Genomic DNA, 12,594 nt, shown 5'->3' with positions numbered 1-12,594 from the left:
GGAAAATTCATCTGTGCTTACGCACAATCATGTGCACATTTGGCTAGTCTCCTTAGAGATCACATTTTCTATTTCCCCAGATAGCAATACTTATTAGATTATTATAAATGTATATATATATATATATAGACTAGGTGTACCTGCGACTTCATGCGCGTTTAAATTTAATAAAAAAAGTTATTGTTGTAGCCTAAGTTACTCCTTATTACATCAGCATTCTGCCAGTGAAAGTCCCGCCAAAACCGGTCCAGTCGTTCTAGAGATTAACCGGAACAAGCAAACAAACAAACAGACAGACAGACATAAATTGGAAAAAAAAAATGTTATTTTGGCTCATATACCGTGTATACACAAATATAGATTTAGTAAAAAGCTGTAATTTAAATTTTACAAACAGACACTCCAATTTTATTTATATAGATATAAATTATTGGCGTATTGACGATGAAAATTAGGGATTATTATTCTTATATTAATAATACTGCCCGTATTATGAATCTAAGGATCATGCCCGTATAAGAATCAGCAGTTAAGTTAACCTGCATATCTCAAATAGAATTCTGATACACATCCATCAAACCACATTGAAGTGACGAACTTTCTCAGCTATCTCAGCAGTGGGACTCCAAGTATTTGAATACAGGGAGTATTACTAAAATAAATTATAATTATCATTTTAAGTTCGACAAGTTGAGCGAAATGAAACTGTTAAATAAGTTCATGTAATAACGCTAAGTTAAAAACTGTATCAAGTTATATTAGAAGCATACTGCAGTGAAGCACGTCTTAACTTTAATATACGACAGATGGTTCCGTGGAACTTTCTATTTGAAATGTTTGGAAACAAATTTTAAATGGAAATGAAGGGACAATTTTTTATTTAGAAATAAGTTAAGTTTCGAACGCTTTCAACATTTTTTAATTGAGTGCGATGCTCGAAGAATTGCCTTTTTTTTCGTTGCTGGATTTTTTAAAAACTTAATAGTGTATCTATAAAATATTGTTTTATTAACATTGCTTCAAGCCTTCTCCTCAAAGGGAGAGGAGGCCTTAGCCCAGCAGTGGGAAATTTACAGGCTGCTAATATTTTGTCTGGAATACAGATTTTTTTAAAACAGAAAAAAACAAATCTACTTTCTACTGTAGAATTCAGTAACGGTTTCCCATCAATCTTAAAATAGTAGTAATGTACTTATTTTAAATAGACCTAAAGTGGACCTGCTAGTTATAATGTTATCATTTACAAAGCAAGATTTATTTCATACTAATATTATCAACGAGAAAATACCTCTGTCTGTCTGTCTGTCTGTAACTCTTACACGGTCAAAATACAGAACCGAATTTAACGAAATTTTGTTGCTTGAACCCCAAGAAAGGAGATAGGCTACTTTTTATTTCTAACACATGACGACCGACGCCTAAAAGCGAGAGAATCAAGCAAAAACAAATCATCAATATCATCATCACAGTATAAAACAAAGTCGCTTAACGCTGAGCCGAGATGGCCCAGTGGTTTGAACGCGTGCATCTTAACCGATGATTTCGGGTTCAAACCCAGACAGGCACCACTGAATTTTCATGTGCTTAATTTGTGTTTATAATTCATCTCGTGCTCGGCGGTGAAGGAAAACATCGTGAGGAAACCTGCATGTGTCTAATTTCAACGAAATTCTGCCACATGTGTATTCCGCCAACCCGCATTGGAGCAGCGTGGTGGAATATGCTCCAAACCTTATCCTCAAAGGGAGAGGAGGCCTTTAGCCCAGCAGTAGGAAAATTTACTGGTTGCTAATGCATGCATGCTAATGCTTAACACTGTCTGTCCCTATGTATGCTTAGATCTTTAAAATTACAAAACGGATTTTGATGCGGTTGTTTTTAATAGATAGATTGATTCAAGAGTAAGGTTTATATGTATAATAAATCCACAATATAGTAGAGAAACACTGCTAACTTTTAAGAGGTTTCTGAAGTGATGTCGTAATTAAAAAAAAAAAATCTCGCTTATATTGCAACGCTGGCTGAACCCTACGAGATAGATCAAAATAATGTACTACAGTATTGTATACCTTAAAAAGGTTTTCAAAAAAGTCCGCGATATACCATCGCGGTCTATCTCTTAGGGATAACCCACAATAAACATTGTTTATCCTTTACTTTTTACGTGAAATAATGGCTTATTTTCGAAGCGATTTTAAGTAATACAGCATAAATCCTTATCCAATAAAGTACCTTAAATACATTGATAATTTAATATAGATCAATATGGCCCAGACATTCTGTAGTATATTTAGTATTAGCATTGCACCCGTACGAAGCCGGGGCGGGTCGCTAGTGTTATATAAAATTAATTCAACATTTTTTTTTATAATTTTGACGAACACTCTTGACGAATGTTATAACTAGGAATGTCCTGTAGTTTATTCCACGTCAATTTTGAATTATACATACCTGCAATGCAGTTTACAATATTGGATGACGTTTATACGTCTAGCTCCATTGCTGAGGGTCAAAGTGTGAACCCATAGCTTACTACGGTAAATCTAAGCCAACATCTTTTCACATGGGGTTGATTTCTTACTGTCACATGTAGTAGGTAACCTTTACTAATATTATTAAGAATTAAAATTTGTTTGTTTTAGGTTAATCTCCGGTACTAATGATACAATTAAAAAAAATCCTCTGGTGATAAGCTACATTATTCCTGCTATATGGTATAAATTATATTCATAAGAATTTTTGTATTAATAAATATTACACGAGCGAAACCGGGGCAAGTCGCGAGTATGATATACATGACAAAAAATGTATATATCTTTATGATATTAGTTGCAATATACTTGAAAACATTAATTTCTATTATAACGGGTGATTGATCATTCAGAAAATCTAAAATAAGGCACGCCATTAGTGAGCGTTTTGACCGCATTTTGATAACCCAGTGACTTGGAAGACGTTCCAATGAGCAATTAAAAGGCATTCCTCGTATATTTTATATATGAAGTTTGAAACTACATCTGGTATGAACCGGTGCTTAGATGAAGTGGATATTAAGAAAATATATATGTTACTGTAAAAGCTCGAACTACGGTAAATCCTAAGATTTACCAATTCTTAATGGTAAATGCCCAAAACGGTTTGCTATTCGAAGATTTGCCACCATTCACTTAGAAAATCTTAGGACTTACATTTAAGGCACGGTAAACGTTGAAAAAAATCATGTTATAACGTTTTATAAAATAATATCCGAAATGAAAATAATTTAAATATGTAACGTTAGGTTAGTTACAACCACCCCGAGAACCCCCTCTAGGTGTTGGGGGCCCGAATAGGCGGGCCGACCGTCAGGGCGTTACGACATGCGCAAGCGATCCCGTGGCGCCCGCCGAAAGACGGAGAGGGTACCGCTGATTTTTTTGTGGGTAAACCCGGCGTATCTGGGCGAACTCGGCGTCCTGGGCTCCGGGGAGTCCCACGATTCCCCCCCCCCCACTTTTTAACGAAACGGGTTTTTCCAGCGAGAAAAAAAATATAGTTTAGTTATAACCGTTTTGGGCATTTACCATTAAGAATTGGTAAATCTTAGGTTTTACTGGAAAATCTTAGGATTACTGATATTATAAATGCGAAAGTAACTCTGTCTGTTACTTTTTCACGGCCAAACTACTGAACTGAATTTCATTAAGTTTAAATTGAAGCTAGTTGGAACCTTGAAGGACATAGGTTACTTTTTTATTAACATCTGGCGACCGATATAAAAAGCGAGCGAAGGCGCGTGCGACTACCAATCATAAATAAAACTGTCAACATATAAGTTAAAATAATTGTTAAATTATTTTTAAGCAAATTTAATACAATATTAGATAATATAGACTTATGTATGTCTGATCGGAATTATGTGTTGTATAATGGATAGTACATATTTACTTTAAATAGAGGTATATGTTGGTTATATGTTATGTTATGTTAACTGTTTGAGGTCCAAATAAATAAATATAATGAGGATTTGAAGGAAGAGTTTGCCTTTATTCAAATATGTCGGATGAAATATGTCGGATGAAAATCTGCCATATATATATCCTCTAACCAGTATTGGACGGTGGTAGAATATGCTCAAAACCTTTTCCTAAAAGGGGGAACATTAGGCCAGCAATATAACATTTGCTTTTGGTTATTTTTTTACTAGTTGTAAAAATATAAAATGAAAATGAAATTCGGAATCAACTAGTCATAAATACCAATTATACTGATGATATTTTTATATGAAATCTTCCAATCAAATTTGTCTGCAACGTTTTTCTAATACTGGCACGAAACGTTTCTGACGCAGAAATAATGCACTTAGTGAGCTTGTGGTTTAAATTTTTAGTTAATAGAGAGTTATAAATTTGGTGAGCTATTTACAAGCATTCGTTTCCAAATCCGTTACATCTAATCTAACTATATTTGGACCCTGAATCTATTTCAACCTGAATCTAAATATATAGGAATAAATCAACCTATGCAGGGGTTAGGAGTTGTCAGACTAAAATAATTTTATTTTAAATACCTTAATCTAGATATTAAGAATAAAAATTGTTGATTAAAAAATATAAGCAAAATAAAATTAGTGCTAAAGCTTTGTGCAGGCCTTCTGGGTACCACCTCACAAATATTCTACCACCAAACATCAATTTTTATCGTTAATTGTGTTTGAATTTGATAAATAAGTGAGCTGGTATAACCATAGGAAATACTATACCATATCAGTTCCCAAAGTTAGGGGCGCATGTACGACCCAAGCGATTAAAACTTCATTCAGTGCCAACGTTTATGAGCAGTGGTGACCACTTACCATCTAGTACCATTAGCCAGTCTGCTTGCTTATTTGAAATATTCAACAAAATCCACAAATGTAGTGTGCTTATTTAAGTGCAATATTTATTTCAGGCCCAGTGGTTAGAACGCGTGCATATTCACCGATGATTACGGGTTCAAACCCAAGCGAGCACCACTGAATTTTCATGTGCTTAATTTGTGTTTATAATTCATCTCGTGCTCGGCGGTGAAGGAAAACATCGTGAGGAAATCTGCATGTGTCTAATTTCAACGAAATTCAGTTACATGTGTTTTCCACCAACCCGCATTGGAGAAGCGTGGTAGAATATGCTCCAAACCTTCTCCTCAATGGGAGAGGAGGCCTTTAGCCCAGCAGTGAGAAATTTACAGGCTGTTAATGTATGTATGTAATGTAATGTATTTATTTCCGATATATCGTTTACAATGGCGATATCTGTCTATGTATCTTTGGATATTTCTGTGGCCTGGCGCTAAAAGGGCTTATATTAAGAACCCTTACTTTTGGAAAACAGAATAGAACAATGGACAGATGTCACTTGTCTTATAAAACAGATGCGTTTTTGGGTATCATTGTCCGTATCACTAATATAAGCTTATGCCGTTATAGAACAAACAGAAATATTATTTTTATTTGGAAATAGTATAATGTTACTTAAAATATTACTTTGGCCCTTTATTAAAAAGGTACTAACCACCAAAATTAAAGCATATCAAATTATAATTTCTTGTTTGGTCGTATTGATTAATGAAAAATTCTTCCATTAATTGAGGTTAGAGATCAACATTGAATTGTTTTAATCATAACGTTCACTAGCAATCATAAAATTTGTCAATTGTAATACAGCGACTTGCTTACAATATAATGAATGAATCGTATGAAGGTACTCGCTATGGCTATTCTGAATATTATATATATTAATGAATATATTAATGAATATTCTATTACATGACACAATTCTTTCATTGCAAAGCAAAAGGTCGTTTATTATTAACATGTACCAGCTATTCCTCCCAGAGGTATTTTCTTACAAATACGTAAATAAATCTATATAAATATATGAGATGTTTTTTTTACAAACGCGCATTAATATACCAATCTTGTTATTGCACCTGGTCCTAAACCGTAAAGTGTTAACGGCGATTTTAATTTACATACAGTGATTTAAATTGAAATTTTATTTACTTTGAAAAGGATAGACTTGGTGACAAATAATAATAATAATAAATATTGGACATCATCACATACATTACTCTGATCCCAATGTAAGTAGCCAAAGCACTTGTGTTATGGAAAATCAGAAGTAACGACAGTACCACAAACACCCAGACCCAAGGCAACATAGAAAACTAATGAAATTTTTCTACATCGAGTCGGCCGGGAATCGAACCCTCGGAGTGGCGTACCCATGAAAACCGAAGTACAGACTACTCGACCACGGGGGTCGTCTGAAACCGATTTATCGTTTAAGCATTACGTAACGTACTGTCTGCGTTGTAAATGGCCCACTACTGGGAAATGGCCTAATGAGTTACATATACTAGTTTATTTAATACGTGCAGGTTCCCTCACGATGTTTTCCTTCACAGAGCGTAGTTATAAGCACGGATTTGAACCTATTATATTCCTCATCTAATTCTACATACATAATATTTCTATGTCTATTAAAATAGATATATTATGCTGTCCGTGGCTCATCTATAGACATTTTCGTGTTTAAACCTTGCATTTAAAGTGTTCATGTGACATAGTTCTGGCAATGCTCGCTTCAAAAGTACCCGGAACGACAATCTTCTCTCTGAATACGTTGACATAATAAGCTACGTCTAAAATATTACAAAACATATATAAATACAACTTTACTATATTTCATTATGTGAGAGTTTCATGTCGATCGGATTAGTAGTTGTTTTGTGAATTTTGATTTTATTAAATTAGTATAATTATAACCTTCTAACTATAATTAAAATCTTGATTAACTTATATTAGTTACCGGTTATCGCTTGCGTCTTCGTAGTCGATGTCTTTCCCTAAAGTTCCACCTTGCTTCATTTGAAATTTCATCAAATTCGGTTCAGTCGCGATAATAGATAAATCAAATAAATAATTTGGCTATAATAGATAAATCTTTAATGCAAATTCAATATTAAAATAAATTTATTCAAAATCAAAATAGTTTACTTTAAGAAATTTGGAATCGTACCGAATTCAACCAAATACTAACTAATCATATCCTTATCTAGAATCACACGTGAGCAAAACTGAGCGTGAAAACTAGCTCACTACAAATGATAGTAAGCAGATAACCAGTTTATACCAGATTAATATTTGAACTAACCTATATTTGTTCTTTTAAAACAAATGTGAACGTTGTATTATAGTCTAAGAGCTAAAGGGCCGCAGATTACGATGTACTGAGTTCAAATTCCGGGGCATTAAAATGTGACTAAAAACTCAATCACATTTTAATGGCGATAATTTCTCAGTAGCAGTTTGATAACTAACAGCGATTAAATTCCCATGCCGCAGAAAGCACGTAAAGGCAAGTTCGACAGAACTCTTTTCAGTCGTGACGGATTTACCGTCCCATCCGACTATGGGAGTGACGGAATTTACCTATGAAGAATGCATCGGTAAATGTAAATGCATAAACATGTAATGTACATAATTACAACTAAGTACAAAATAATTGTACACTATAATACGTCCCAAAAAGTTGCTATAATATCACAAAAAAAAAATAAAAATTACCGGTCTAATCTCAGGTTGGTACCATCCATGGTATGTCTTCAAACTTAAGCCAATGCCACACGTGTCTAGATGTGCTTGTTACAATAGTGAACGAATTATACGAATATATAACTTTTATAAAAAAACAATTAAAAAACAACGTAAGTATTGTAACAGTATATACTAGAATTATTCTTAAAGGAGCACGAACTTGAGTTATTATGAAGTTGACAATTAATCACGATAAATAACATTCATTATTAAAATAGGAAATAAACGAAAATAATATAAATAATTTAAAAAAAAAAATCTAACTGTAGACTCCTACAGTAGTCGTATCTGGAACATCTACCATCTCACCTTACTAATAAGCAACGTTAATAATATGCTCTCGGAAAGACTCCATCTGACGGCTAATTCTGCAACCGTACGCGCTCATTGGTCGAATCAAATAGCGCGCGCGACTTCCTGTTACACACTTCCGTCCCTTCAAAAATCTTTCATGATGCACGTGAAAAAATATTATATTCATGATTTTCATCCTTTATAACATACTATATTATGCGTTATACATAAATATACATTACCTACTTTTTACATAATTGTAATTGTATGTAAAAAGTAGATTCAGCCTTACAAATTTTACTTACACGCTTTTGTTAAAAAAAAAAAAAACATATGACTGATTGACTATTTTCCGACCTATTTAGTATTACGTATCCAGCATCTGTCAAATTGATATTTGGCGCGAATTAACGCAATCCATTAAAAGTGAACCAGTTGTTAATAATGTAATTACAGGACGGATTGTAATTTTGAGGTTGACATTACCATTTATATCATGACTAACTGTGCGTACGTACGTGTAAAATTCACACAAAGTTGTTTTTTTAATAATTATTTCTTTAGTGAGCATCTATATCACGAAAGCAATAAAAAAATGTAAAACTATATTTCGAAGACATGTGTCGTATTCTGTATCCATATATCTTAAAATCTTAGCTGATCACGAAATTAATGAGATATATTTTTAACCTAATTTAAGCATAAATAAAAAACCTTATCGTCAAGGTTTGAACCCACAACTTCGATTAAGATTCACGTATCCTAGCGTATCTACCAGCTCAATCAAATCCAAATCAAATATAATTCATATCAAGTAACCTTTACGATATTTGATTTGAATTATTTTATTAAATACGAGATTATGTTTACAAAATTAATTGGAATATCCAGTACTTGTTACGGTTGATACAAATAACAGTATATGATAAGTCAATCAATTAAAAAAAGATATACACTATATATTGCTAAGTACATAAGTAAGTAGTATATCTGTACTGAGTAATGTAGGTTCATCCACAACAATATACATATTAAATAGGTCCTTTTATGTGTGTGCAGTTTCATGATAGTGTACGTTTTTATAATGTTGGTAGACACGTAAAGGGCCACCTGATGGTAAGTGATCTCCGCTCATATGCATTGTAAAAAGCTATTCCTTAGATTGCCAATGCACCACAAACTTTAGAAACTAAGATATTATGTCAATTGTGTCTGTAGTTGCATTGATTCGATCAACGTTCAAACCGGCGCACAACGATACTAGGTTTTGCTGTTTTGTGGTAGAATATTTGATGAGTGAGATGATTAAATGGTACCTACTTAGATTCACTTGCACAGAGCAAAGTTACCATCAGATTTACATGCATTTATTGTATAATGAAACTTCAATTCAATGTCGCTTAAATACGATTCAGTGATATCAAAAACAAATTTTTGTAGCAAATTATAAATTTAAAAAAAGAACTAATTTGGCGGCCATATTGAATAAATTCTAAAAAAATAAAAATTCTATTAATTGTAAACAGCACAAAAAGTGTGTGCGTAAAATTGGAGCGTAATGAAAGGTTGGTTTAAAATTTGAATCCAAAATTGGGTCAAATTCAAAAACATACTAGCAGGTATAGTTATGAAAAATATTTCAATAAATTTGGTTCATTGGTGTATATTACGAAAAGTTGGAATATTATAAGACTGTTATGTTGGAATGAATTTGTTTTATGTGATTATAAATATATATTTTATATGACCTGTTTAAATAATATTTTCTATATAATAATAATAAAACGTTTATCCTACTGTCTTTCTATTTAATCTGCTTAGCTGAATTTTTACAACCAATTTAAATTATTAAGTACCATTTGTATTCATTCCAATTTTAAATTTTTTAAAATATAAAAGAAACACAAAGTCTTTTTTTTTTCAATTTATTTTTAATTTAAGGAGGTTTTGTTTTGTTAAATAATACGATGAAATTAATTTTAATGGTGAAAATTTAACAGATCTCGACCAAACGACGTCTACAAAAAGACGATATTTGTCAAGGACTTTTCAGGCTTTATCACCCTTTGTGGGTTGAAGATAAATGATTCTAACATTGAAATTATTATTATAATACGAAATAGTTTTAAACAATACCAATAAAAAAAATCTCGAAGTGTCGTTGGTTATTTGAATTTTAATATAATTAATAATTATTAATTAACCCAAAAAACAATTAATGACCTAATTATATCTTAAATGAGAAAAATAGTAAACTAAAAAAAAGATAGATAATTTTTAATTTTGTCAAAACTCACGTATTCGGTCTCCGTCGTTTTTATATTATCACGATTTAAAAAAAATCTTTTAGATAGAACACTGACACACACTCGAACATTCGATGAAATTCCCCACTGTCACCATTAATTCATAATACACTTAGGCGTTTGAGATCGTGCGACGAAAATAGTGTAATCATCTTGCGACAATCGAATTTTTACTCATCCATTTTATTGCACGGCTGCGCGAGACGTACACACGCCACGGCGGTCCGCGAACGACTGACCCGGGAGCTACGCTGGTAGGAAAACGCGGGAAATGAAGAAGAAAACGCGCGAATTTTTTTTTTATCTGTGCACGTTTTTGCATGTAATTGCCGGTCATCAGAGAGGGAGAATTTTTTTATTAATAAAAAATTTAGCTTAACCTTAAATTATAAATATTTATTTAAGAATAGATATGTCAAGGCATATAATATTCAGCCATGACTAATAAAGCAAAGAGTAGGTAATAATTTATCTATAATATAAGAAAAAGTGCTGCGAGACAAGAAGGTTTAAGTCCACCCGTGAAAGATTTACAAGTTGTTTTAACTAAATAAAAAAATAAACTCGAATTAAGGAATCAACCATGTATAAATGAATAAAGATTATAAATAATAAATCTATTATAGACTAATATTTACATTTGATTTTTTGTTTATCCATTAAAACTAATTCCAGGCTTTTTAAATATTTTACATATTCAGTCGAATAATAATTATGGTCCGTCGTTCGTTCGTTCGTAAAATTAGTATGTGAGGAGTCTTATTATATCTAATTAATCATCGACTATTATATAATTATTTATATATCTTAATTAACTAAATTTATAACAACCTCCATATTTCTATTTTTAAAAATAAAAAAAAGTTTTATGTAATTGGGCGAAATAATTTTTCGACGTTGATATTTTAAATAAACGTTTTAAGTCTACGTTTCCTTATTTCTTTTGTATAATAATAGACATTGTATAAAATGGTTATTGTATTTCAAGTATTATTTATATTCGAATAAAATGCATAAATTGAATGAGATGATTATTTAATACAATAATCAAGGAGCGTGAGAATTTTTTCAAAAATAGAATCTTATTGTAACGTTCGTTAAAAAACCCGCGATACGTGATATTATTATTTTTAACGTTATATATGAATAATTCGAAATTTAAAATGTTGATAAAGTTCTATGTTCCACTATCACCAACATTAATTCGTATATGAGCGGGCCCAGTGGATGAGCGCGTGAATTCTAGCTGATAGTAGGTTTAATTCTAAGTTTACATTTTAGTATTTATTTTATTTTAATTGAATGCTTGGTGAAAATATAAATAGAAATACAATTACGAAAATAAATTCTGTGACATCCATTACATATTTAAGCGTGGTGGCATTATTTACTTGACAGTAATCGCAAGCCCGTCTGGGTCATTACCGACCGATCATATTGACGACCTCCGTGGTCGAGTAGTGTGTACACCGGTTCGATTCCTAGCCGAGTCGATGTAGAAAAAGTTCATTAATTTTCTATGTTGTCTTGGGTCTGAGTGTTTGTGGTACCGTCGTTACTTCTGATTTTCCATAACACGAGTGCTTTAGCTACTTACATTGGGATCAGAGTAATGTATGTGATGTTGGCCAATATTTATAAAAATCATAATATATTCTTCTGCCAAATAGAAATACTTGGTATTGTGTTCCAATGTAACTACAGGCACTTGAAACACGCAACACCCAACGTTGGCGATATATTGGCGATGTGAAAAATGGTAAATATTTCATACTGCACCAACATCTATGTTGGTAACTACTTCCCATCAAGAGTTCCATTTACCCTTCCCATTAAATTAGATGACGTCACGCTTAGAGTATTTCGTACAGTTCCCTAACAGAAATAAATTGTTTTTTTTTTCTTGTGTCTATAGCAATTAAAATATTTGTTCTTTTGAAACACATGTCATATACAGACACAACCTTTATTGTATATAGAGATTTGTTGCTCAACCCATATCCGATTCGGGTCAATTGAACCCTTTTTTAATTGCTTTTTATGCAAATATAATTGACCTATCCGTCTTGTTCTGTGGTTTGTTACATCATTGACACTGTAAATATACCACTGACGTATATCTTTATATATAAAAATACATAATATGTATAGAAATATTGGACAACATCACATACATTACTCTGATCCCAATGTAAGTAGCTAAAGCACTTGTGTTATGGAAAATCAGAAGTAACGACGGTAACACAAACATCCAGACCCAAGACAACATAGAAAACTAATGAACTTTTTCTACATCGACTCGGCCGGAAAACGAACCCGGGACCTCGGAGTGGCGTACTCATGAAAACCGGTGTACACACTATTCGACCCCGGTGG

At 32.4% G+C, this 12,594-nt stretch overlaps 1 protein-coding gene across 1 annotated transcript in view; it reads right to left on the bottom strand.

Moving 5' to 3' along the window:
- The window catches only part of LOC125073127 (octopamine receptor beta-2R), a 211,578-nt gene extending 201,140 nt beyond the window's left edge, over nt 1–10,438 (bottom strand). Inside the window, exon 1 of the mRNA XM_047683831.1 lies at nt 10,210–10,438. The gene's annotated coding sequence lies outside the window, so the exon portion shown is untranslated. The remainder of the gene's footprint in view (nt 1–10,209) is intronic.
- Nucleotides 10,439–12,594: the final 2,156 nt, after the last annotated feature.

The sequence above is a fragment of the Vanessa atalanta genome, chromosome 23 (assembly GCF_905147765.1).
Source record: "Vanessa atalanta chromosome 23, ilVanAtal1.2, whole genome shotgun sequence".
Taxonomy (NCBI): domain Eukaryota; kingdom Metazoa; phylum Arthropoda; class Insecta; order Lepidoptera; family Nymphalidae; genus Vanessa; species Vanessa atalanta.
The sequence above is the reverse complement of the archived record's forward strand: the minus strand, read 5'-3'. Positions and strand labels throughout refer to the sequence as shown.